The following is a 25,711-nucleotide window of genomic DNA, read 5'->3' as shown; positions in this document are numbered from 1 at the left end:
AGAGACCTGGGTTCAATTCCCGCCTCAGGTGACTGACTGTGTGGAGTTTGTACATTCTCCCCGTGTCTGCATGGGTTTCCTCCGGGTGCTCTGGTTTCCTCCCACAGTCCAAAAATGTGCAGGTTAGGTGAATTGGCCATGCTAAACTGCCTGTAGTGTTAGGTGAAGGGGTAAGTGTAGGGCAATGGGTCTGGGTGAGTTGCGCTTCGGCGGGTCGGTGTGGACTTGTTGGGCCGAAGGGCCTGTTTCCACACTGTAAGTAATCTAATCTAATCTACTATCCCACGTTCAAGCATTACCATCAGCCTGGGGATCAACCCTAGTTCAACTGAGAGTGTAAGGAGGGCATGCTAGGAGCAGCACCAGGAATATCCAAACTGAGGTGTCAACTTGAAGTTACTAAACAGGACCACTTGCACGCCAAAAAGCATAAGTAGTAAGTGTTGAGCTAACTGATCCCATAGCCAACAGATCAGATCTAAGCTCTGTTATGCTGCCACATCTAGTTGTGAATGGTGGTGGATCATTGAATAACTCACTGGAGGAGGCTTCACCTTCAATGATAGAAGAGTCCAGTTTATCAGTGCAAAAGATAAAGCTGAAGCATTTACACCAATCTTCAGCTAGTAATGCCACGTGGATCATCCATCCCAGCCTGCTCCAGTGGTACCCAGTATCACAGATGCCAATCTTCAGTCAATTTGATTCACTTCACGTGATATCACAAAACAGTTGGAGGCATAGGATACTGCAAAGGCTATGGGCCTGGATAAGATACACAATAGTACAAAGATGTGCTCCGAACTTGGCGCTCTCTGAACCAAGCTGTTCCAGTACAGTTGCAACACTGGCATCTACACAGTAACGTGGAAAATTGCTCAGGTATGTTCTGTACACATAAAGGACAAACCCAACCTGGTGAATTACCGCTTTAGTCAGCCACCCATAATCATGTCTCACAAACTTGATTGAGTTTTTTGAAGAAGTAACAAAGAAGATTGATGAGGGCAGAGCAATAGATGTGATCTATATGGACGTCAGTAAGGTTTTCGACAAGGTTCCCCCATGGGAGACTGATTAGCAAGGTTAGATCTCACAGAATACAGGGAGAACTAGCCATTTGGATACAGAACTGGCTCAAAGGTAGAAGACAGATGGTGGTGGTGGAGGGTTGTTTTTCAGACTGGAGGCCTGTGATCTGTGGAATGCCACAAGGATCGGTGCTGGGTCCTCTACTTTTTGTCATTTACATAAATGATTTGGATGCGAGCATAAGAGGTACAGTTAGTAAGTTTGCAGATGACACCAAAATTAGAACGTAGTGGACAGCAAAGAGAGTTCCTGAAGAAGGGCTCATGCCCGAAACGTCGATTCTGCTGCTCCTTGGATGCTGCCTGACCTGCTGCGCTTTTCCAGCAGCACATTTTCAGCGAGGAGGATTACCTCAGATTACAACAGGATCTGGACCAGATGGGCCAATGGGCTGAGAAGTGGTAGATGGAGTTTAATTCAGATAAGACCATAAGACATAGGAGCGGAAGTAAGGCCATTCAGCCCATCGAATCCTCTCCGCCATTCAATCATGGCTGATGGGCATTTCAACTCTACTTACCCGCATTCTCCCCGTAGCCCTTAATTCCTTGTGACATCAAGAATCTATCAATCTCTGCCTTGAAGACATTTAGCGTCCCGGCCTCCACTGCACTCCGTGGCAATGAATTCCACAGGCCCACTACTCTCTGGCTGAAGAAATGTCTCCACATTTCTGTTCTGAATTGACCCCCTCTAATTCTAAGGCTGTGTCCATGGGTCCTAGTCTCCTCGCCTAACGGAAACAATTTCCTAGTGTCCACCCTCTCCAAGCCATGAATTATCTTGTAAGTTTCTATTAGATCTCCCCTTAATCTTCTAAACTCCAATGAATACAATCCCTGGATCCTCAGCCGTTCCTCATATTTTAGACCTACAATTCCAAGGATCATCCGTGTGAATCTCCGCTGGACACGCTCCAGTGCCAGTATGTCCTTCCTGATGTGTGGGGACCAAAACTGGACACAGTACTCCAAATGCAAGGTGCTGCATTTGGGAAAGCAAATCTTAGCAGGACTTATACACTTAATGGTAAGGTCCTAGGGAGTGTTGTTGAACAAAGAGACCTTGGAGTGCAGGTTCATAGCTCCTTGAAAGTGGAGTCGCAGGTAGATAGGATAGTGAAGAAGGCGTTTGGTATGCTTTCCTTTATTGGTCAGAGTATTGAGTACAGGAGTTGGGAGGTCATGTTGCGGCTGTACAGGATATTAGTTAGGCCACTGTTGGAATATTGCGTGCAATTCTGGTCTCCTTCCTATCATAAGGATGTTGTGAACTTGAAAGGGTTCAGAAAAGATTTACAAGGATGTTGCCAGGGTTGGAGGATCTGAGCTACAGGGAGAGGCTGAACAGGCTGGGGCTGTTTTCCCTGGAGCGTCGGAGGCTGAGGGGTGACCTTATAGAGGTTTACAAAATTATGAGGGGCATGGATAGGGTAAATAGGCAAAGTCTTTTCCCTGTGGTCAGGGAGTCCAGAACTAGAGGGCATAGGTTTAGAGTGAGAGGGAAAAGATATAAAAGAGACCTAAGGGGCAACTTTTTCATGCAGAGGGTGGTACGTGTATGGAATGAGCTGCCAGAGGATGTGGTGTAGGCTGGTACAATTGCAACATTTAAGAGTCATTTGGATGGGTATATGAATGGGAAGGGTTTGGAGGGATATGGGCTGGGTGCTGGCAGTTGGGACTAGATTGGGTTGGGATATCTGATTGGCCTGGACGGGTTGGACCGAAGGGTCTGTTTCCGTGCTGTACATCTCTATGACTCTATGAGTCTATACTCACCACCACAAAACAGAATCCCAGAGACAGATACATGATATGCCATATGTAACAAATGAGCCAAGAGATAAAAGCCTCATTTGGTGACAGTGAAGATTGGGTATACATGGAAGCCATTCAGTTATTTTTTGCGAACATTTTTAATATCAAAATGGTAACATTTTGGTCCTGGGCTTGAGCTAGATTAATACTATGCTTCAGATTGATCAGATGAGTCTTGGACTCATTTTCATGTTTGAGGCGAGCTGCTGGCATTTGTTGCCTCCAATGGTAGCTTGCCTTATACTGAGAATTAAATTGGGTGGATTGGAGTTAGGGGATAGGCCTTTGAGGTATTGGAGGCAGACGGGGATGCAAATCAGGAGGGGAGCGGGTCGGTATTAAATTAGGGTGGGGCTATGATTAGGGTACAGGCCCAATTTTACCTCCAGACAGGAATTACAGTGTGTTCTAATACCTCTAACCTTTCCTGGTTAACATTTAAGTTAAGTGACTTGAAACACTCCAAAATCTCCAGTTCATCTCAGAATTTCAAAGGGTTTCAGATGGATAACTTGGTAATGGCCCAATTGGAAATTTCAACTTGCTAGGCAATTCCCATAGAAGGAACAGTGTCAGCATCTCCACATGGTCCTGATGCACATCTCCATTCTATGTTGCCCAATAATTACCTTCCTACTAGAAGATTGAGGGCAAAGAGTAGCAAGGCATGAGGACGTATTTCTGTTAAATGCTCTGCACTGCAGTCTGGTCATCTGTTCAATCTACAGAGGCCGTTGATAGGCACATTCACTTTCTGTTTTCTATGATTGTCTTACATTGATTACAGAACTTTAAAATCTGATACTCAGGGGTTGCATTTTCTCTTCAGGTAATAGTTCTGAAAGAGTTAATGTTGGTGACTGTATTGAGCTTCAATGATATCATACTGGCTCTGTGGGAATAAAATACCTTAGGATCTCACTGAATGCAGACCTACTCATTGTCACAAAGCTGGTACGTTTTCTCAAAGTTACTGTGTCCTTGATTTTTTTTCAGAGGGATCATAAAACAGCCTAGGCACTGAGTTGGTGCAGAGATGAATGGTTTATTGGGGCCCTTTTTGTTTACCCCTAAACAGATGTTACCTCAGGCCAAAGGCTTTCATGTTTTAGAAGTAACTTGTATAATGAAAGGGGAATGGCCAATCCTGGTAGCTGACGATTTACGGTTCAGTTGTATTGGGACTGTTGCACATATTTCCGGAACAGCATCATTAAGTCGGGTTTGGATAGGATAAATTATTGGGTATTCTATTTTCTGTTCTTTCTGTTACATTATGTAATTTTGTAAATAAATTTTGTTTGTTTAAAACTTGGCAGTCGACCCAGCTAATTTACATCAGGAATATCCACGATACACCTAGCTAAACAAATAGCAAAGTTACAGTCTGGGCTACCTGCTTAAAAATGTTTTGATGGGTTCAGTCTAGTCCATAACAGACTGGGAGCTCTTTGCAGGATTTAAACAGCAAATGGTAGATGTTAGTGTCTTTTGTTTTGGGTATTGATTTGGTCGGATAGCAATGGCTCTTTCAGTAACCAAAGAGTTTCTGGGGGTGGAAGAAGTGACCCTGGGGGTTTTACAAAAGGCAAATAAGACCAAGCTGTGGGAATCAATACGCAAGCTGGGGTTGAATTTACCTCCTAATGCAATGATTTCAGCTGTTGGTCAGTATTTAAATTTGCTGGAAACACCATCAGGATCTATAGAGATGGCAAGAATTGCATTTCAAATGAAGCAGCTTGAGTTGGGGATGAGAGATAGGGAAGGGGCAGCTGAAATGACACAGTTTGAGTTATGATTAAAATCAGAAGAAAATGTACATTGGGCTTTAGCAGAAAGGAAAGAAAAAGAGAGAGAGTTTGAACCTCAGAAATTGACACTTAAAAAGGGAAGTCAGCATAAAAGGGTGGAGATGAAGGCTGAAGGTAGACTTAATGAGGAAGCGAGGTAAAAACAATGACTGCAGATGCTGGAAAGCAAATACTGGATTAGTGGTGCTGGAAGAGCACAGCAGTTCAGGCAGCATCCAACGAGCAGCGAAATCGACGTTTTGGGCAAAAGCCCTTCATCAGGAATAAAGGCAGTGAGCCTGAAGCGTGGAGAGATAAGCTAGAGGAGGGTGGGGGTGGGGAGAGAGTACCATAGAGTACAATGGGTGAATGGGGGAGGAGATGAAGGTGATAGGTCAGGGAGGAGAGGGTGGAGTGGATAGGTGGAAAAGGAGATAGGCAGGTTCGACAAGTCCGGACAAGTCAAGGAGACAGTGCTGAGCTGGAAGTTTGAAACTAGGATGAGGTGGGGGAAGGGGAAATGAGGAAGCTGTTGAAGTCCACATTGATGCCCTGGGGTTGAAGTGTTCCGAGGCGGAAGATGAGACGTTCTTCCTCCAGGCGTCTGGTGGTGAGGGAGCGGCGGTGAAGGAGGCCCAGGACCTCCATGTCCTCGGCAGAGTGGGAGGGGGAGTTGAAATGTTGGGCCACAGGGCGGTTTGGTTGATTGGTGCGGGTGTCTCGGAGATGTTCCCTAAAGCACTCTGCTAGGAGGCGCCCAGTCTCCCCAATGTAGAGGAGACCACATCGGGAGCAATGAGGAAGCGAGTGAGGATGAGCAAGCCCCTGCTAGGCAAAAGCCTGGTGAGAAACTGTTTAAGTATGTTCAGGCATTGCCTAAATTTGATGAGAAGGATGTGGAAAGCTTTTTCATCTCATTTGAAAAAGTGGCTAAACAAATGGAGTGGCCAGTGACCATGTGGGTTTTGTTGATCCAAACCAAACTTGTAGGTAGAGCTAGTGAGGTATTCGCATCACTATGAGAGGAGGTATTTGGGTAATATGAGGAGGTGAGAAAAAACCACGTTAAGTGCTAATGAGCTTGTACCAGAAGCCAATAGACAATGTTTCAGGAATCTAAGGAGGGACCTATATTGAGTATGAAAGGATCAAACAAAGTAATTTTGATAGATGGATAAGAGCCTTAAAAGTAAAGCAAAGTTATGATGCTCTTAAAGAGACAATTATTTCGGAGGAGTTCAAAAATTGACTGCCTGACATATTGCGAACTCATGTGGAAGAGCAGAGAGTTTAAATGGCAAGGTTAGTAGCTGAAGTGGCTGATGACTATGAGTTGATCCATAAACCATGAGTTGACTTCCTAAATCAATTCCAATCCATGAGGGATAGAGGCTGGGGAAAAGAGAAATCCTTACACGGAAGGGGAAAGGTAGATCCCAGTGTAGATCATAACCATTCCATCAGTTTACTCTCGATTATCAATGAAGTGATGGAAGGCATTATCAACAGTGCTATCAAGCACCACATGCTCAGCAATAATCTGCTTAGTTTGGGTTCTATCAGGGTCACTCTGCTCCTGACCTCATTACAACCTTGGTTCGAACATGGACAAAAAAATCTAAATTCTAGAGGTGAAGTGAGAGTAAACTGATGGAATCTTCACATCAAGGCCACATTTAACCAAGTAGTCTCAAGGAGCCTGAGCAAAACCAGAATCAATGGAAATCGGGTGGGGGGGGGGTTGAAAACTCTCTACTAGTTGGACTCAATCCTGGAAAATGGTCTTGGTTGTTGAAAGTCAGTCATCTCAGCTCCAGGGCATGTTTGCAGGAGTTCCTCTTTGTTCTAGGCCCAGCCATCTTCATCTGCTCTCTCAATGATCCCTCCATCATAAGGTCAGAAGTGGTAATGTTCACTGATGATTGCACAATGGTCAGCATTGTCCGTGATTCCTGAGATACTGAAGCAGTCCATGTTCGAATGATATATAATCTGGACAATACCTAGGCTTGGGCTGACAAGTGGCAAGTAACATTCATGCTATACAAATACCAGGCTATGACCATCACCAACAAGAGACATTCTAACCACATTCAGCGATGATACCATCACTGAACCCCCACCACCAACATCTTGGAGCTTACCATTGACCAGAAACTCACTGGGCTCCTCATATAAACACAGTGGCTACAAGAGCAGATCACAAGCTAGGAATACTGTGGCAAGTAACTCACCTCCTGACTCCCCAAAGCCTATTTAGCATCTGTAAGGCGCAAGTCAAGAGTGTGATAGAATATTAGGAAAACGTGAGGACTGCAGATGCTGAAGATCAAAGTTGAGGTTGTGGTGCTGGAAAAGCACAGCAGGTCAGGCAGCATCCGAGGAGCAGGAGAATCGACGCTTATGCCCAAAATGTCGACTCTCCTGCTCCTCAGATGCTGCCTGACCTGTTGTGCTTTTCCAGCGCCACACTCTCGACTGTAATGGAATACTCCCGATTTGCCTGGATAAGTGCAGCTCTAACAACATTCAAGCTTGACACTATCCAGGACAAAGCAGCTCACCGGATTGGCACCATATCCACAAACATCCACTTCCACCACCACCAAGACGCATAAGCAGCAGTGTGTACTATCTACAAGATGTGCTACAGATATTTACCAAAGATCCTTAGACAGCATCTTCTAAACACATAAACACTTCCATCTAGAAGGACGAGGGCTGCAGAACACCATCACCTGCAAATTCCCTGTAAACCACTCACCATCCTGACTTGGAAATATATTGCTGTTCCTTCACTGTCACTGAGTCAAAATCCTGGAATTCCCTCCATAAGGACATTGTGAGCCAACCAATCAATATTACTATTGCCAGCACCAGCTTAGAGAACAAGTGCACCTGATGTCACGTAAGTTAGAGACTATGGTTGCATAATTATTAAGTCAGTTCCATAGTTAATAAGGTGAGCAGGATGGCACAGTGGCTCACTGCAGCCTCACAGTGCCAGGGACCCAGGTTTGATTTCAGCCTTGGTGACTGTCCATGTGAGTTTACACATTCTGCACTTGTTTGCTTGGGCTTCCACCGGGTGTTCCAGTTTCCTCCCACAATCCAAAGATGGACAGGTTAGGTTTGGCCACAATGAATTGCCTCGTTGTGTCCAGGGATGGGCAGGCTAGGTGGATTAACAATGGTAATTGAGGAGCTATGGCAATAGGGTTGGGGGATGGCTCTGGAATGGATGCTTTTTGGAGGGTCAGTGAGGACCCAATGGGCCAAATGGCCTCTTTCTGGAGTGTAGGGATTATCTGATTCCAACAACAGAGTTGCATACGAAAATTTGCCATGTGCTGTGAATTTCATTTGACACTAACTGAAATTAGAAAAACTGAGGGTGGAAGGAAGACCGTCTCCATTGGCATCTCACAAGCTGTTAAATGAGTGATCAGGTTTTTTTTAGTCAACAGCACTGATGTTGTTACAAATTGTATAGGATTGTTGTCTTCAGCACAAAGTGCTGTCTTGTGTGGATGTGATAGTGGCAAACTCCTTTGAAAAGAGTCAGTAAAACAAGTCTGTGCAAAAGCTGAAGTGGTTTGATGGAATCTGGAATAGATTTATGTTATGTGTCCTCTGTTGTCTCAGTTGCAAGATTGTTCCTGTGTTTAGCAGAGTTCCTCAAGTACTTAATGTCAATGTAGTTTGAACTTCTCAATATTTAACAGTTCCCATTTCTACGAAACTGGGAGTGGTTATGGACACGAGGAAGAGAAGATTTGAATTATTTTTAATACTCTCCTCTTTTGTGCCTAAAAGAGGTCTTTTTACATTATTTTCTTATTTTGCTTTTCACTTTTAAAAATGGGTGGTGGTGTGGTAACCGATTTATCTTTCAGGCTTTTCAGCATTACAGGAGCAGGAGTTGCCCATTCAGCCAGCCATTCAATATAATCGTGGCTGATCATCCAACTCAATATCCTGTTCCCACCTTCTCCGTAAAGCTTTTATATACCTTTGGCCCCAAGAATTATACCTATCGCCTTCTTGAACTCATGCAATGTTTCGGCCTCAACTGCTTAGCACTCTCTGGGTGAAGAAATTTCACCTCATCTCAGCCTAAATGACCCACCCCATTATCTTTACTGTGGGGTTCTGGACTCCCCGTCATCGGGAACATTTTTCCCGCCTTTCGCCTTGTTTAACCTGTTAACATTTTATAGGTTTCTATGGGCCCTTTCATTCTCCTAAACTGCAATGAACTGAGCCAGACTCTCTTTTACATCAGTCCTGTTATCCCAGGAAGCAGTCTGGTAAATCTTAGTTGTACTCCCTCTATAAACAGAGAATCCTTCCTCAGGTAAGTTCAAAACTGCACTAAATATATTTAATGTGGTCTCACCAAGGCCCTGTACATTTGCAGAAAGCCATCCTTGCTCCTGTACTCAAATCCTCTTGGTATCAAGGCCAAAATATGATTTGCCTTCTTAAAAAGGGTTCTGGCAAAGGATCACTGGACTCAAAACACTAACTCTGCATTACCCCACAGACTCTGCCAGACCTGCTGAGTTTCTCCAGCAATTTTGTGTTTTATGATATCTTCATCATCTGCAGCTCTTTATTTTATTAAACAATTTGCCTTTTTCACCACCTGCCTCATGTACATGCCTACTTTCAGAGACTAATACACAAGAACACCCAGGTCTCATTGCAATTCCCCTTTTCCAATCTGTTCATTCAGATAATAATCTGTCTTCCTGTTTTGCTACCAAGTGGATAACCTCATATTTATCTACATTATACTTCATCTGTCATCCAGTTGCTCACTCAACTTCTCCAAATCACACTGAAGCATATCTGCATCCTCCTCACAGTTCACGCTCCCAGCCAGTTTTGTGTTGTCTGCAAAATTGGAGATATTGCATTTGTTCCGTCATCTAAATCATTAATATCATTACTCTAGAGTCTTTTATCTCTGGACCTCTGCACTATGGCCCTTGCTAACTATAAACCCAACATAAAAATCTTACAAACTATAAGCAATAAAAAATGGTATAAATTCTCCCTGGGCCTTACACAATCAGCTAGTTCCACTTGCGCGCCCTCATGTTTTGACACAATTCCCAGTCTGCTTCTAGAAGGTAAAATCTTATCAGATCCTATGGCTATGCTGTCACCAGAGAGAGATGAATGGTGCTGATTTAACTTGAGGGTCACTGGAAGCTGAGATGTTGAGAAGGCGAGGCCTTCATGGTAATCTCAGCCAGTGCAAGAATTGAATCTATGCTGTTGGCATCACTCTGGCATTGCCAACCTGCTGTCCAGCTAACTGAGCTAATCAACTGTTCCCAGACTGCTTCACTGTGGTGCTGCCTGTCAGAGACTGTTCCTAGACTGTTTCACCACAATGCTACTACAGGACACTGCTAGCAGGCTGCCTCACTATAATGCTGACAGTTGGATATTATTTTATGACCTATTCACTGCAATTCTGCTACAAAACACTGTTCCCAGACTGCCTTACTTTGATGATGACTGATGGACATTCTTCCTACACTGCTTCGCTCTGATGCTGCTATAGGTCTGGAAATTGGGACTGGGTTGGGGGAGTAGATGGCGGGGATGATGGATGGGAGGGTTTTGATGGTCAGGCCATGTAGGCTTGGGTGAAGAGAGATCGTGAGGACCCAGGAAGCGAGTGGTGAGATTATGATCCAGCAAAGCACCAGAGGGGAAGGAGGTTGGTGCAGAGAACTGGGAGGGGAACATGGAAAGGAGGCAGAGACAGAGAGAGCCTCCCACCTCTTCGGCTGTCCTTGCCACTCCCCTACCCTGTCATGGCCACTAGGCGCTCCTTGTCAAATCTTTCCCCGTCCCCACACCTCCACTCCCGACTTCCCAGGCTCTTATCTTCCCTTCTCACTCTGAGAGCTTCCCCCCATTCAGCGCAGCCTCTCGACACCACTGAAGCCCAGTTCAAACTCACACATGCACATGCACAGTGATGTATTTGTGCATGATGTCACAAGTAAAATCTACATTTTGATGTCATTGCTTGGAACCATATGTCGTTGAATGAGCATGCATGCAAAGCTGCCCACAATTGTTGCTGTCAGCAAACACTGCCACCCCAGATTGCTTCATTGCAATGATGCTAGAGGACATTGTTGCCAGTCTATCTCACTGTAAAGCCAACTGTCAGATATGTTCTCATACAGTTTCGCTATCTTACCAACTGTTAGATACTGTTCCCAGACTGCTTCACTGTAATGCTATATTTTGGATTGAGGACTGACATAGGTAAAGATCTATTTTAAAAAGCAAAAGATGTAAAAGGGATTGCTTTGCTTTTTAAAAGCAAGCTACCAACACATATTGCAAAGTTATTTAGACTGTGGCTTATTCACCAGTGGGGGAAGATTATTTGCTGATGAACTTGCACCAGGGTGTGTACAAAATGGGGCTTAGTCAGCAACAAGTAGCTCATTACTCTGTGGAGTAGTGATGACTTGTCACAAAGCCCCCCTTCCTGCCAACAACTATGTGGCTGGCGTCCAAGTAGCTGAACAGTTTGTGGGTGTGAATGGTATAGCAAGAAGCCTTTGGACCTCCGGACAGGGAGGTGCTGCCTTTCGGTGATGTAACACAACTAAAGCCTGAAGAAAGTCAGTTTATTTCCCTCATCAATTGCTGTAGGCTGTGGCTTGTAGCCAATAAGACAGCAATTTCTGAACCAGTCACATTGTGCCTCTTGATAGCAGATGAAAGTATTTTGAGAAGAAAGATCAAGGACCAGCAAGTCATTGTGAACCAAAAGGAACATCTGAGTGAACCATGAAGACAGGGACTACTGAACTTCATTCCCAACTCTCTTCTCCATCCATCCATACCACTGACTTTTTTTGCATCTTTCTCTATGTGTGTGCAAGGACAATTTTATAACAGGTTTAAGAGTTTCAGTGGAGTTACATGTCAACAATTCATATTTGTTTACCTACAGTAATTTGTAATAAGTAATAATTCTTGTTCAGCACAGGAACCTGGTCCATGCCTCTGTCAACCTGGGTCTAAAAGACAGGCAGATTTGGAATTTTGTGAACATTGACAAAATCTTTAACTTCTGTGACAACTCCAGGATTAGCAAGACTTGATTTCCAATGTGCTAACCCAATGAGTTGCGACAATGTCCAAGATGGAGGTCAATAGATTTCTACATGTTAAAAACATCAAAGGACAAAATGGTGGTGCAGGAAAATCATATTAAAGTAGAAGATCAGCCACAATCTTATTGAATGCCAGAAAAGACTCAACAGGCTGAATGGCCTACTCCTGTTCCTGTGTCTTATGTTTTTCGTATGATTTTCCAGTGGGGGTCCTTTCTGAACATTTACATATATTTTAATTTTTATATTATATATTAATTTACTTTCTCTCATCTGCCTTGAGCAAACTAGATGCTGAGAGTTCTTGAGCTGGAAGTCAGACCAGGTTGACAATTTCAGCCCACAGCTTGTTCCGCAATGTCTCAATGTTAGGCATCAAAATCTCAGAGCACACTCTATGAGCAAGGACACTATGTGCTCAGGGATATGTAGCAAGCTCACAGACTGGACGAATCTGCATCTCTGGGCTGTTTGCTTACTCTTTTAGAATTTACTCACTTTGAGCCGACCTGGATGTTCACAATTTCCTTGTCTTGCCATGCCTTTTTCTGCCTTGCGCCTAAATTAGTGATGCCAGCCTCTCAATACTGCTGTATTGCTGTGCCACTTAGCACGGACACAAAACCAGGAAGTTTGTCATTGTTGGCAGCAGTCCTCAGTCAAGTCAAAGGAGATAGTGGGCGGCACGGTGGCACAGTGGTTAGCACTGTTGCCTCACAGCGCCAGAGACCCGGGTTCAATTCCCGCCTCAGGCGAGTGACTGTGTGGAGTTTGCACATTCTCCCCATGTCTGCGTGGGTTTCCTCCGCGGGTGCTCTGGGTTCCTCCCACAGTCCAAAGATGTGCAGGTCAGGGTGGATTGGCCAGGCTAAATTGTCCGTAGTGATAGGTAAGGGGTAAATGTAGGGGTACGGGTGGGTTGCACTTCGGCGGGTCTGTGTGGACTTGTTGGGCCGAAGGGCCTGTTTCCACACTGTAATCTAATCTAATCTAATCCAATAGTCTGTGATCAGGAGATCCAAACACATTAAGTCACGAGCAGCCTCCAATATCAGTCCAGGACTCGGGCAGTCAGTTGGCTACTTAGGGCGGCTAGAGTCAGAATCCTGTCCTCATAAGGGATGAGGAGCCAAATTTGGGAAAGCCCATAACCCATGTGAACATTTTCTGCCCTATTGTGAGCCGTTTTCCTCCGGGAATTACACAGAGGCCAGTTCTTAAGGGAGATGAAAGAGGGTGACACTGCTGTTACTTTTGGTTCAGATCGGGAGGTGTCTGCAGTGAGTGAGTAAACAGTGCAGAGACCATGTAGCGTTAGTTGTGTTGGAATTGGGAAGTGAGAGTCAGTGAGGGAAGGTGTTGCAGATTTCTGAGAGGTGGTTTAGTAGCAGAGATAGAGTGAGTATGGAGTATTGGAGTGGAGATGGGGATATTTAGCAGGTGAAGTATAGAGGTTCAGTGACTTCCTTCCTATAATTACTGGACATTCCTTCACAGGGCTGTGACTGCACTGACCCAGGTTCCAGGCTGCCATGGTCTGGTGTCAGTGGCCTCCACTGCCAGTCCTGAGGGAAGAGGACATCCAGAGTCTGCATCCACCAGGGCCTCTAGGTTCCAGCCTGCAAAGTGAGTGTCAATTTACCCTTCTCTTCCATATCTGGGGCAAATGTCAGGAGCTGTGCAGGGTATCTCTAGATAGGAGTAGGGTATGTAGTTTATGAAGTGAATTTGGTAAGATGCGCAAGAAAACCTCCATGAAACTTGACAAAACTAAAACTTAGAGGTGATGAAGGGCTTTTGCCTGAAACGTCGATTTTGAAGCTACTTGGATGCTGCCTGAACTGCTGTGCTCTTCCAGCACCACTAATCCAAAACTAAAACTTAGCCAAAGCAACACAAGATTCAGCTCATTTCTTTTTAAAGAGCTTATAGTGATGTTCTTCTCTTTCCTTCAAATAGGCCTTGAGATATTTATGTGTTTGAAATTTGCTGTAAAAATACATAACCTTAGTATAGGTCTGTTCAACAGCTTTACTCTGGACAGAGTTTGTCTCTGTTCTCTCTCTCAGACTTGCTGCTAACCATAACTTCCTCTTCCTCTAATCTGATAATGGCATCTGTTTAGATTAGATTACTTACAGTGTGGAAACAGGCCCTTCGGCCCAACAAGTCCACACCGCCCCGCCGAAGCGCCACCCACCCATACCCCTAGATCTACCCCTTACCTACACTACGGGCAATTTAGCATGGCCAATTCACCTGACCTGCACATCTTTGGACTGTGGGAGGAAACCGGAGCACCCGGAGGAAACCCACGCAGACACGGGGAGAACGTGCAAACTCCACACAGTCAGTCGCCTGAGGCGGGAATTGAACCCGGGTCTCAGGCGCTGTGAGACAGCAGTGCTAACCACTGTGCCACCGTGCCGCCCATATGTTGTTGCGGTGGCAGTTGTTTAATCTTCCCCTGCCCATCCAATCTCCCCAAATATTGAGCAATTTTGTCAACACTTATCTAGAATAATTATGTTATTTACATGTAAACTATTGTGGTATCTTGTGGGATAACAGTTTGAAAGAAAATTGCATATCCTCTGGATACTCTCATCAGTCTCCTTGGGCACTTGCTATCTGTGAAATTTCAGTGTACAATTCATTCCACTATCAAGTTGAGAACATCATAAAATACTAGCGAACAAAATGAAACCTCTAAAAAATATGAACTTCTTTAAACTGAGGCCCATTCCGCCCTCTTGATCAAATGTAAAACACCTTATAAGCTATAGAACAGATAGTTGAGGGTTTCTCCTCTATTGTCTTGTTCCAATATATATGTCTTTAAAAAGTAAGAGACTAAACTGGAGAGAAATCCTCCATGAAGCTCAACCAAATTTGAGCTCAACCAGCCATTTTGTGTAAAATTCAGCCCACAAAATCAGAGTGAATTTGTTCTGTGGATTTAACCTCCATGAGTCTCGAATGTTTTTTTGACAACCATGATTATGATGCAGATTGGGTTATGAATCATTGATCTGTGGAATGTGTGCTGAATACAAACCTTTAGCATTGAGTCATATGGACCAAGCTAGAATTAGCAAGTGAATTTAAATTATCTCGGTTTAATCGGTAATAAATGAGAGATCAGGTTACATAAGTTTCATTTCATTGTTTGGAAAGATCAATGGATTTTTCAAGTTTCTTTGGAAGTAAATCCAGATTATGCATTTTCTTTGCTCTTTACCACTGTTCTGACAATCTTGGAAAGAGCAGTCATGATTCAGGTATGGGATGTGAGAACAGAATGCATGAGAGGAGAGAGAGAACCGGTCACCTCGGAGGAGACAGAGATTGGGATGGATGAGAGCAGATGATGAAGAACAGGTTACATAATAGCAGAAAGAATGGGACATATGAGTGGAGAAGAATAGGAAGAGAGATATTTTGGGACATGTGAGAGTATAATGTGATCTGTTTAACAAGCATAGAATTGAAATGAGATTTATGAGGGAATAAGAATGGGAACAATGGAAAGAAGACACTCTCTCTAAGGTCCAAATTGCAATTTGGAATGTTCCACATATTGAAATAAAAGGGTTGCTTATAAATTAAGGCAAGTTCGATAACTTTAAAATATTAACTGTACATGGAAGATAATGAGATGCTCAGAGGATTTTGTAGCAGACCCATTATGAAGAAAGATTTCACCCTATACATATGAATGTTAACAAAAATGTGAACAAATGGATTGTTGGCCTTTTCGTCAAGAGAGCTGGAATATAAAGCAGGCGAAGCTATATCATAGCCATACAGAGCTAGGACATAGGCTAGCATGAGGGGGCATAGTTTCAAATTGAGGGGTGATAGATATAGGACAGATGTCAGAGGTAGTTTCTTTACTCAGAGAATATTAGAGGCGTGGAACGCACTACCTGCAACAGCTGTAGACTTGCAAACGTTAAGGGCATTTAAATGGTCATTGGATAGGCATATGAACGAGAATGGACTTCAGATTGGTTTCACAGGCTGGCGCAATATCAAGGGCCGAAGGGCCTGTATTGCGCTGTAATGTTCTATAGCTCTGTGTGCAGTCATGGGCATATGTTAAAAATGTATAGGCTTTGAAGTGTCCATTGTAGTTTCATCAGAATGATACTGGGTGTAAAAGTACTACATTTTAAGGGAAGATTGAAGGAAATGATTTGTACTTGTTAATATAACAGATTAAAGAATGATCTAATTGACACATTTAAAATGATCAAAGGAGCTATTAAGATACATAGAAACTATTTAAAACCAACAATACAGCAATTTAATTTCCTCACTCCTTTTTTACTGTAGTCCTTTCACAGTGTAGGCCAGAAGGCGTTCTCCAAAGCCATTTTAGGATTCCAATTTTTGTAAGACTCATAGATGAGGTAGAATTTATTAACAGAACATTCAACATTTGGGGGAATTGCTTCACTACTTCACTCTCACGTACACAAACATGCAAGGTAGAAAGGGAAGAAGTTACAAATTTTTTTTTAAAAAATCAAAGATATTGAGTATAGATTGATTAAACTTAGATCCAGTAGATCTATAACCAACTGAGTATTTCTCAGTTGACTGATCTCATAGCAATTCTTTTCTTGGGAACTGGGATGTAGATCAACTGAAGTCAGAGGTACAGCAATATTTCTTCTGAGTCCAATTTTCAGGCAAAATGCACGATTCTATTCTGGAGATGAGATTTATGAGAGCAACTAGGCAGCTTGCTCTCCAGCTTTCTAAGGCAGTAAGCTGCTCTTCTAATGGTATTCAAACAGCAACTGAAGTCAGAATCCAAATTGTATGCTTAAACACTTCAACAAATGCAGGTTCCAGACATGTGACAAGCTGTTTCTGCTCAATCATTCAGAAATGTTCGGCTTTTTTTAAAAAAAGAGTATCATGCAGGGTATGTATAAATAACAGCAAAATATGTGGACATTAGAAATCCAAGTGAATTTTTTGCAAACATCTTTGTATTTTCTGAGTAATCCAAAGATGTGCAGGTTCGGTGAATTGGTCAAACTAAACTGCCCATAGTGTTCAGGAATGTGTAGGTTAGGTGCATTAGTCAGGGGAAATGTAGGGAATGAGTCTGGGTGGGATACTTCTCAGAGAGTTGGTATGAACTTGTTGGGCCAAATGGCCTGTTTCCACACTGTTGGGATTCTATGATGCAATGATTCTAAAGCGAATCTCACTGTATCTCCCTGTTGACGTTTTTCCAGAAATGAAAATGTAGTATCTGAATTCTCTAATATCTCTGAACTGTTAACTTAATAGTAAGATGTTCACTTTGGGAATTGATCAATTCTCTGGGGCTTTCATACTTTTTCAAAAATATCTTCCTCAACTACACTTACTGCTTGACACACCTATACATTCTCATTGTCTTCTCTACGATAGTGCTGTTTTAATATGTTCACATGACACAATTGATTCTTTTTCCTATGATCAGAAGTATCAATTAAGTATGTTTCTTGACTAACTGTTTTAATTACTTTGTAGGGACCATTGAATTCTGCTTTTAATCGCTCACCTTGTAAAGGTAAGGTACTAAAACTTCATTTCCTGCTTTAAAAATTCTGGTTGTGGCATATTTATCAGTCCACTCTTTCATCTTATTTTAGGGAGTCTTCAAATGTTCCTCTGCATGCTCCTGATAACCCTTTGAGAAATGTGGACACACGCCCTAACATTGAAGTTTCGTTTCTCGGCTTAGCAATTTATCTCTAATCAATTTTAATGGACCTCAAAAGCTGGTATAGGAATCAGGGACGCTGGTCTAATCACGTGCTTTACCTACAACTTGGCATGTTTTACAAAATTACAGCATATCTTTATGCAGTTTTGGTCAGGTAAAATATCTGTTTATGGACTCCTGAGTTTTCCAAATACACACGTGTCCTACCATGGGAATCACATGTGCTACTCACAATATATCTCTACGATAGCTGGGCAGTACCATTATCAACAACCATTCTTCACTTCTAGGTCTAATGACAGAGTCACCACTTCCTCATTAACATTCTGTTCTTAAGTTAACAGTACTTTGCAACTTCCTTGGTCTCTACTTCCGTGTAAGAATATCGTGCTAATTTATTTAATTAAGAGTCTGCTTTTTGTGCCATAATTAGGAATGCTATAACAATCCACCTGGATTACCTTCACCCTTTAAGAAAGTATCAGCTACAGTTTCATTTGCTTGTGGTATCACATTAACCCATATTGATGGGTTTTATTTAACCATTACTCTGGTAACCACACATGAAGGAAAGAAACCAGGAGCTGTCCCTAAAATTGTTCTGTTTCTTGTACCTCCTTTCAACATTCTGTAATTACGGTTGAAGCTACTATCTTTAGTCCTGCCAAATCATTACCCAGAAGTAAGTCTCAATAGTAATATTTTTATTTCTCCAACAATTACTTCTCCTAAGAACAGATCACATTCTATTTGTACTTTATATCATGGAATAATATATTCTCCACCAATCCCATTTATTAACACTTTGGCTCCCATTAAATTCTCTGGAGGAAAAATCAATTCTTTCTCCAGTAAAGGTGATTGTGTTAGTATGATTATAGGTTTAGCTATCTCACCTGAAGAAAAAGCAGTCGCGTTTCCTTTTTATAAAAATCCTGCATACCTCTCATCTACCTTACACATCTCTTTACTAATGTCAGAATTCACCATGGGCCTTCTGTTATGCAGGTCATTCTCCCATAACGTGCATTTCATCAACATAATTTGGCTGTAACGCGATTAGTGAGTTGGGGAATTACTTTTTTTAAACACGAACCCCCATTGGCTATTACGTGATTCCAGCCCGGTTACCTTAAAGTCCACTCTAGGTGTTTACTTCAGATCAAGCAAAGGAGGTTGGATGAAAGGGCAAGTGTTTTCTGACTTTATTGTTGATGTTTTCAAGGAATGATTTTAGAAATTTTTGCAGGAGTAAAGATTTGGATTTCAAGATTCTCCTCATTCTAGATAATGCACCAAGCCATCCTTCCACCATTGATAAGCTTTCTGAAAACATCAAAGTGCTATTTCTCCCTCCGAACACAATCTCTCTCATTTAACTCACGGACCAGGGTGGAACGGCAGCTTTTAAAACTTATTATTTAAAGTGCACATTCAGGAAGCTGATTGCAGCTACTGAGAGGGATAATGAAGACAGTGTTCTTCAATTTTGGAAGAGCTTTAACATTAACAACGCTATTGACATCATTGTGGAGGCCTGGGATGATATCAGTAAGGACTGCTTGCATGCAGTTTAGTGGAAGCTGCTCCCAGATTTTCTTCATGATTTTAAAGGTGTTGAACTGTCAGAGGAGCTTCCAGCAATCAGAGAACATCGTGTCGCTCTTGCAAAGCAAGTTGGATTTGAAGTGGAGACTGATCTACAGTAACTTGTTGAAGCCCGAGGTGAAGACAATGAAGTCCAGAATGCAGCACCATGAGAACACTCCATTTCTTTTGTCTTCTGTCCTGAGGGAAGCTGAGAAACAGTCGCAGCTCCTAGAAGACAACGATTACAATGCAGACGGCAGCAGGAGAGCAGTTCATGGCATAAAGTCTTACCTGGCACCCGACAAACAGCTTCTTCATGAAAGAAGAAAGATAGCAAAGCAGCAAAAACTAGAGGTCTTTTTTAAGCCAATCCCCAGGAAACTGTCTGAGGACAACAAACCACAACCATCCTCTTCTGGACTGAATATTTTGTTTCATCATAATCCTGCACCTGAAAGTAATGATGATGCTGATGATGACCCTTAGCCCCTGTCTTAATACAATACTGTAACTCAGAAATCCCTTAAAGTGTTAAGTTTATTATATTATCTCATTAAAATATATAAGTTTAACCTTGACTTAGACTCTGGTATTGTTTGTGTTAAGCTAACTACTATTTTTGTTTTGATTTTTAGTGTTTCGTCCAACCCTGTTTTTCCCATAGGCCCTGTTATTTCTATTGTGCGATTTTCTATAACACGAGGTCACACAAGAACGCAACTACCACGTTATTGCAGAACAGACTATAGTTACAACCAGGTCTGTGGTGCTATCCTTTTCTGACTCATTTTTTACTGACTCCTGTAGTCCTATGTGAATTCACATGGCCCAAATTATTGCAATAGAAACACTTAAGCTTCCGAACTTCAACTCCACTCTCAGCAATTTCCTTTCTAAACTGAGAAGGATTTCTTGGTACTTTCCCTACTGTCCATTTCCTCACTGGCTATCTGCCTTCCTTACATTCGCCCACTTATTATTCTTGGAGAAAATGAGGACTGCAGATGCTGGAGATCAGAGCTGAAAATGTGTTGCTGGAAAAGCAACTTATGATTCTTCTCAAACATTTGAGGATGATGGAAAAAAAGGCTGATGGATTAGTTGATAATCATCAACCATTATAACTGTTTGTCTTGCTTTTGCTGCCTTTTGGCCTTCTACATGAGTTCTGATTCCAGAAGGTAAGGAAGTTTTAAATTCTTCTAAAAGACTGATTTCTCTGAGAGCATTGTAAGTATTCTCAACCTTGAATACTCATATCCACATATCAACATTGTTCTGTTTGTCAAAATCAGTTTAGTAAGGGTTTATGCCCTCAATGTCAATTGTCCTGCTCCTCAGATGCTGTCTGGCCTGCTGTGCTCTTCCAGCACCACACTCTCGACCAAAATCAGTATAGGTTTGTCCAGGCTGTTTCCCTAAGTTCCTATACGCTGTCTGTATGCTTCCAGGGCCAACTGGCATGCGCTCAGAATTGGCCTTTTCACCTCATCATAATCCCCAGAATATTCCTCTGACAGGGATGCATAAATCTCTTGTCCTTTACCTGTTGACTTACTTTGCAAGGACAAGGTCAAATCTGCTTTTGACCACCTCATTTCTGTTGCTGTCTTCCTCTCAGACATCATGAAAAATGTTTCCACATCAATTTCTTCAAATTTTGGCAAAGCCTGTACAACCTTCAACATCTCCTTACTGAACCATGGATTATAACTAGAACCATCCTCTTCCATGCCTTCCCAAACCTCTGATGTAGTTTGCTAAAGCACTTTCTCTCTTTCCTCCCTTTCTTTCCCTCTTTCTTCCTTTTCTCTCTCTTTTCATTTGGAATTCCAATTTTTAAGGTTCTAACTCTTCTTGGAATTCCCTTGCTTTTTCTGTCCTTGGGAGTTTCCCTCTCCAATTTTCTTATTTCCATGTGCCCAAACTGCAACTCAAGTTTTACTGCTGCATCCATTAAACTGACTGTACCATCTGCCCCCTCTTTTCCCACTAAACCCGACTGTTTCATTATTAAGTCTACAATGTCTGACTTCTTAGCTTGCTCCGGCAAGCTTATTTTCAGTCTGCTTGCTAACTACACTAGTTTAGCTTTAGTCATAGCCTGCAACTGTACAAAAGAAACATCTGACAGTTCAAAAGCTCTAATAATTTCCAGTGCCATCTTAAGTCTGAGTATAAACCTGGTGTCTGATTGCCCACTCTAAGTACGAAACTCCAATTCCAGATCTTTATTGTCTGTGTTTCAGAATCCCAAATGAGCCCCTAGTTGTGTTCTAACAAGCGGACAACAGTCAACCCAAATCAGCCTTTCTCCCTCTGTGTTCACAACACAGTAAAATTAAACTGAAAAAGACTTCCAAGTAGTTCACTCCAAGTAGCTCCTAACCACACTTTGTAAATAACCAATTCCTGATTCATGAATAATTAATATCCAGGCACCAGATACAAATGACGTAACAATTCATTAAATGCAAACTAAAATAACAAAGTTAAACAACATGGTAAGCTGATTAATGGCTGTGCTTTAAAATGAACACATTTGTTCCTAGACTCCATTCACATAAAAGACAAACAGTTAGGTGATAATTAAAAGAAAATAGCAAAACTGTCCAAATTGCTCAACTATCATTCTCAGTGCATTGTTTCACAGGTATAAATGTGGACTCCTTGGCTGTTTTTCCCAAAAGGTTGATCAGGATCATCTTTTCAGATCATCCAGGCAAAGGCAGCAGCAATACTTCTCACTCAATGTTCCTCCCTTTGGGATTCCAAAAGCTGGTGTACCAGATTGGGCAGGGAGCTTTCAAATTGTCATGCTGTCTCAGCAGCATCCCAGAATCACCTCTCTGAAAATATTATCGAAACCTTAATTCTGGTTCCACCCTGTCAGACTGATTGATTCTTCCTGAGGCCTAAATTACCATTCAATAACTGCCATCTGCTTGAACAGAGGATCTCCTTCAGATTGGCCAGAACCAGTTCCCAGCTACCGACCTCATTAATTAGCCAACTTCTGCAATCTGATTGAACACAAATCTCTTCCTCGGAGTCATTGTATCTGTTGGAATATTTTAATTAAAAGCTCAGCCTGCAATTAGTCTGCAGCCCTGACCTCACAAGCAAACTTTTCCTTTTGACCTAAGATTGCCACAAAGTCAACCAGTCATTTCCAGCTCATAATTCAAAATTGATGAAAGAATAAAAAGAAAATAATGAAAAATTAGCAAGGGGCCTAACAACACAAAGGTTCCCCGATCCTCGATGCTTCCCAGGTTTTATCATTCATTATGTATTCCCTTGCCTTGTTTGTCCTGCCCAACTGCATCACTCACATTTATCTGGATTGAATTTCATTTGCAAACTGCCTTCTCTCCACAGCTGCTACCAGGCCTGTTGAGTTTCACTACCATCACCAATTCTAGGACTGTCTTATCCCACTAGGATGACAGACCAACTGTGTTGGCTGATGCATATTGCCACAGATCTGACAATTACTACATCTCTGAAGCAAGTGAACCACATCACATCATGTGACACTCTTATATAAAAGGTCTCCAAAATATTCTCAGTAGGAGCAGATAACCAAACTATTAGTGAGGCAATTAGTTGGTTAGTCTGTCAGTGTCAGTCAGTTAATCATCCATTCAACTCTGTATATACTGTAATGTCAATATCAATAAACATAAAACCAGATCATGCATAAATCTGAGATCTTATGGTTGCGAATAAACTTCAAGATATATGACTCAATAAACTAACCTCTCTATGGTATGGATTATGCAGACTAACTTATAGAAGATTACAAGACACATCATGGTGACAGTAAGAGGGCACTAGAAGATCCGTGGCTGTAATTTCATACTGAAAGCTAGTCACAGCAAGTTTGTAGCAACGGCTAAGAAATGATAACTACAGTGGCAGTCGCCAACAATTCAACTTTACTGCCAGAGACAGTATGAAGGAACAATTCCACAAGTGTGTAAATAAATTTGAATATTATATTCTTCAGTTATCTGAACACCTGACTGATTGATTCCTACAACACTTTTAAGTAACACAACAATAAAATATAGACATAATAAAAGAACTGCCTGATGTTGGGCCAATGACATTGGTGGTCCTTAGATTTCATACTGAATTAACACACCTTGGACTAGAATAACATTACACATGCTGTTGTAATCCAACTGTTTGTTTTGATGCCTATCTCTGTTTTTATTTTCTTTACATAAGTGGAATGATTAAGAATTAAGCTACACATGTAATATGCACCTTAAATTGGGTTTTCCTTTTTCCTGCACATTGGAAAGTGATAATTAAGCAGTGAGAGATCAATATTTGCAAACGTATTTCACCCTCAATCTGAGGAGATAGTGAGCAGAGCTAGGTTTTATGTATTATAGTTTCAAGATTTATTTTGCTTAATCTGGCCATTTTGAGACTTTTTACAAACACCATTTTTACACCCCATAAATTATCAGAAATTGTAAAATCTAGACTGGTAGAAGAAAATAAATTCCAACTCGGAGGCACTATTAAGTCTGACGAAAATTATAATTTTCATCAGAACAAGGTTATTATTTTCATCACATTTTTATTAAAATCAGAGGTATCTGGAAACACAGTTTGAATATCTCTAAATTATGGCTCTAGAATGAAAACTGCTGAACAGAATTCAGAATTTGTTGAGAGCCAACTTCAGGAATTAAAAATTATGAGTTAATATGACACTGCTTGGTTTGCTAATATGCAAAAACTTAAGGGAATAAAAGATTCTTTAGTCAAGTGCTCATGAACAGAAATGGTTTTGTCAAATAAGGATAAACAAAAGAACTGAAGAAATATGATATTTACAAAACTTGAACTGTCTTGATTCAAAATGAAGCAGTGCAGTGAGGCTCTGTATTTGTGATAAATGTGTTTAGGAAAGCTGTAATACATAGCAAAAGAAATTAGTCTTAATCCCTTTTATGAAAAAATTCCCACTTTGACTCAATATTATCCAACCTTAGTAGTCCTTTGAAATTGCTGGAGCATGCCTGCTGTAAATTGTTTAATGTGTCCTTGTCCTACAGTCTCTTCATTAAGCTAGCTGTAGGGACTTCATGACTGCAGCTTTCTTCTTCAGCAAGATTTTCCTTAACATAAGATGGTAGAATCCTAAATCAGCATGTTGACAAATCCAGACCTTTTATAAAGCTGTGTTTCATCTGCTGCTGATGCATATGTCATCCGTTACTTTCACGGTATTAGCACCTGGAGACCTCCATGTCTTTTTTGTAGATATCCTTTTGTTTGAGGAAAGCTTTCTCAATGTTGAGCCAATTGCTGCTTCAAAAAGCTAGCAGATATTCACTGTTTCCATTGTACGTGCTGCTGACACATGAGGCTCTATCATTACTACTCAGTCTTCACCAATTGCAATCAAGATTAGCAGTGAGGTCACTTATTAACCATTTGATATCATAGTCAAGTGTCTTGACCAGCACATACTGCAACTAGATTTAGAATTCATCTTTTTCTCCCTCTCCCTCTGTTGCTGTATAAACTTCCATGGCAGTGACTTCAGCATGCTCAGTTTTGACAACTAGCAGTGGCAATGTGATGAATGACTGACTTCCACTCAACTAATGCCTGTGCCAAACATCTGTTGAGTATGAGGCCAACAATGATAATTGCTGCTTTATCCTTGGCTTGTCTGCTATAGCTTGCTAATGCCTAAGATGTCAAATTGATAGTTTCTAATCTCTTGCAGTGGTGTATTAACACCTTCAAAGACTTAAGACCATAAGACCATAAGACATAGGAGTGGAAGTAAGGCCATTCGGCCCATCGAGTCCACTCCGCCATTCAATCATGGCTGATGCGCATTTCAGCTCCACTTGCCAGCATTCTCCCCGTAGCCCTTAATTCCTCTAGACAACAAGAACCTATCAATCTCGGCCTTGAAGACATTTAGCGTCCCGGCTTCCACTGCACTCCGTGGCAATGAATTCCACAGGCCCACCACTCTCTGGCTGAAGAAATGTCTCCGCATTTCCGTTCTGAAATGACCCCCTCTAATTCTAAGGCTGTGTCCACGGGTCCTAGTCTCCTCGCCTAACAGAAACAATTTTCTAGCATCCACCTTTTCAAAGCCATGTATTATTTTGTACGTCTCTATTAGATCTCCCCTTAATCTTCTAAACTCCAACGAATACAATCCCAGTATCCTCAGCCGTTCCTCATATGCTAGACCTGTCATTCCAGGGATCATCCGTGTGAATCTCCGCTGGACACGTTCCAGTGCCAGTATGTCCTTCCTGAGGTGTGGGGACCAAAACTGGACACAGTACTCCAAATGGGGCCTAACCAGAGCTTTATAAAGTCTTAGTAGTACATCTCTGCTTTTATATTCCAACCCTCTTGAGATAAGAGACAACATTGCATTCGCTTTCTTAATCACAGACTCAACCTGCATGTTTACCTTTAGAGAATCCTCGACTAGCACTCCCAGATCCCTTTGTGCTTTGGCTTTATTAA

Source organism: Chiloscyllium punctatum, chromosome 11 (assembly GCF_047496795.1).
Source record: "Chiloscyllium punctatum isolate Juve2018m chromosome 11, sChiPun1.3, whole genome shotgun sequence".
NCBI lineage: Eukaryota > Metazoa > Chordata > Chondrichthyes > Orectolobiformes > Hemiscylliidae > Chiloscyllium > Chiloscyllium punctatum.
This window is presented reverse-complemented; position numbering follows the sequence as displayed.